We start from the raw sequence: 3,099 nt of genomic DNA on the forward strand, positions 1-3,099 counted from the left end.
CTCACCCCCACTCACCTCCCACTCTTACCCCCTTCTCAGGGAAAGGCAGCTTGCTTTTTCTTCTTGTCTCTTTTCAATCCACTGCATAGAGATAAACCCTGACCTTTCATTTGATTTGCCAAAAGCCTTTTCCCTTCCTGTCATAAAGTAAAGAGGATCAAAAACTCTGGTTCTCACAGCTAATGTCTTTAAAATAAACTATGAGAATCCTTTTCAGAAGTCAGAGCTGAGCTTAGACTCTCCCTCTGCTGTAACACTTCCTGGTCTTCCCTGTGAGATGGGCACCTCTGAGCAAAAGGCAAATGAAGGTCACATATGACGAAGAAAAAAGAAAAGCACCTCAACGCTCCTTCAGGATAATATTTAATGTTCCATTAACCCTACTACATTTATTATTGTGATACTAACAGAAACTTTATTCTATAAAGAAAACTGATGTTCTTTTTTTAAGATGAGTACTCTGGATTGGAAAACAATGCTTTTTCATAAAGTTCCACATACTTAACCATACAACACTAAAAGTCATCCTACTGTATTACAGGAAAAGATTTTTTTTAAGTTATTTCACACAAAACTCTGGATGTGAATGTTTATAGTATATTTGTAGTTGTCAAAAATGGGAAACAGCATAAATGTCCTTAAGCTAGTGAATTAGTAAACAAATATTAATACATCCAAATAAAGGGAAATTACAGAGCAAAAAAAGGTAAGAACTGCCAATACACCCATCACCAGGAATGAATCTCACTGCATTAGGATAAGTTAAAGAAGCCAGACTGAAAAAGTGATAGTATGATTTCATTTGTAGGATATTCTTGTAAAGGTTGAATTACAAGGAGAGAAAACAGCTCAGTGGTTTCCCAGGGGCTGGAAGTGGGGGAAGAGGTGGCTACCAGTAGGAATTTTGGAGGATTCTGTCCATATCTTTTTTGTGGTGCTGGCTATATGACTGTACACATTGGACAAAGACTGCAGAACTGTACATACACACACACACACACAACAGTGAATTTTCTACTACAATTAAAAAAAAAATAACCCAGAGCTCACTTCGGCAGCACATATACTAAAATTCAGACGAAGCAGAGATTAGCATGGCCCCTGCACAAGGATGACACGCAAATTTGTGAAGCATTCCATGTTAAAAAAATAATAATAATAATCCATAGGTTTGTTTAAGATTTTCCAGTTGTTTCCCCTGCACTATATTAAAAAAATCTTAAAAAAAAAAAAAAAGCTCTTGACTACTAAAATCTTTTTTTTTTTTAAGTGAATTTTCCTGCTTGTAAAGTACACCTTAATTTTTTCTTAAGGAAGAATAATAACAGGTTACCTCCAAAAAAAAAATAAAAAGCTAAAGCCAACCCAAACCAAAACACCTGTGCTGAGAAGGATACCGCTGACAGTAATTTTGCAGAAACAGATGGGATGACATCACCTGAAGGGTGGTTTGTTGTTCTTTTATGAAGCAGAAGTGTCCTTCGTGGACAAAACACTATGTCCTACCATACAGGCCCCACCCCCCAACTTCTCCAAACTTGGCCACACTGGCTCTTTGGGTCCTTGAACAAGCGAAGCTCATCCCCACCTGAGGGCCACTGCCCTAGCTAGGTTTGAACCATAGTTTCATCATTTCCTAAATTAAGCAAATTATTTAATCCTTGTTCCTCAGTTTCTTCATTGGTGAAAATGGGAATAATGATAGTACCAACATCATAGGGTTGCAGTGAGATCTGGTCAATTAACATGTATAAAGGACTTTAACCAATGCAGGAACCATGTAAATATTTGATAATTGTTAGTGGTTATTACTTCTGGTTCCTGAAACTCTTGTCTTTTCTACCTTTCAGCCTTGTAATCCAGAACTGTTTGCATGCATGAATGTGCCTACTGGGTAAAATATCTTACAAAGAAACTGTGTCCAAACAAATCGGTTATTTTTTGGTAAACAGAGTGGCTTCAAGTTCACTAATAACATTTTTTGTTAAAGTTTTTATTTGACAATAAAAGTAAATATACAAAAAAGTTGTAAAGAAGATACAGATTTTTCATATACCCTTACCCAGTTCCTGCTAATGTTATTACATATAACCACAGTATAATCATCAAAATTAAGAAATTATCATTGATTCAGCCCTTAATTATACTTGCAAACTTCATTTGGATTTCACTATTTTTCCACCAAAGTCCTATCTCTGTTCTAGGGTCCCATTCAGGATACTACATTGCATTTGGCACAAACAAGGTTTTTAAACTATTATTTGACTTAATAATTGTGGTTTTGACTTCTAAAATATGTGAGTATAAAAAGACACAAGAGTATATGCCATATTTAAGTTGCAAAGCTTCCCAAGTTCCCTACCCTCATCCTGCCTTATTTTTTCTATATCATTGATTATATCTAACATGCTCTCGTGCATGTGTGTGTGCTAAGTCACTTAGGTCACATCTGACTCTTTGCCACCCTATGGACTGTAGCCCACCAGGATCCTCTGTCCATGGGGTTCTCCAGGCAAGAATACTGGAATGGGTTGCCATTCCTTTCTCCAGGGGATCTTCCTGACCAAGGGATTGAACCTGTGTCTCCTGCTGTTCCAGCATCACAGATGGACTCTTTACCACTTAGCCACCGAGGAAGCCTAACATGCTCTCATATAACATCAAATTTAAGATGCCACTGCATGAAACATGTATCACCATTTTATGTACGAAAGAAAAAAACGCCAGCAATTAGAAGAGCAAAATGCCATCAGTTACAAGATGTATCCCAAGTTCAAAGATACTAAGACATGAAAACGTGTGTCCTAAAATCTATGAAATATGATATGAATTTTACATGTTCTATTTATTGTCCTTTTGCCTCATTGGAATGTTGATTTCATGAGAGCAGCATTTTTGTCTGTTTTGTTCCCCAGTGTATCCATGGTTCCTAGCACATAATGAGAAGAAAGTGAAAGTGAAAGTCACTCACTCATGTCCAACTCTTTGTGACCCCATGGACTATACAGTCCATGGAATTCTTCAGACCAGAATACTGGAATGGGTAACCTTTCCCTTCTCCAGGGGATCTTCCCAACCCAAGGATCAAACCCAGGTCTC

At 37.3% G+C, this 3,099-nt stretch overlaps 1 non-coding gene across 1 annotated transcript; it reads left to right on the plus strand.

Moving 5' to 3' along the window:
- Positions 1–1,042: 1,042 nt before the first annotated feature.
- LOC139030074 (U6 spliceosomal RNA) lies at positions 1,043–1,146 on the plus strand. Its single transcript, XR_011482393.1, has one exon. It is a non-coding gene; the product is annotated as a U6 spliceosomal RNA (small nuclear RNA).
- Positions 1,147–3,099: the final 1,953 nt, after the last annotated feature.

The sequence above is a fragment of the Odocoileus virginianus genome, chromosome 20 (assembly GCF_023699985.2).
Source record: "Odocoileus virginianus isolate 20LAN1187 ecotype Illinois chromosome 20, Ovbor_1.2, whole genome shotgun sequence".
NCBI lineage: Eukaryota > Metazoa > Chordata > Mammalia > Artiodactyla > Cervidae > Odocoileus > Odocoileus virginianus.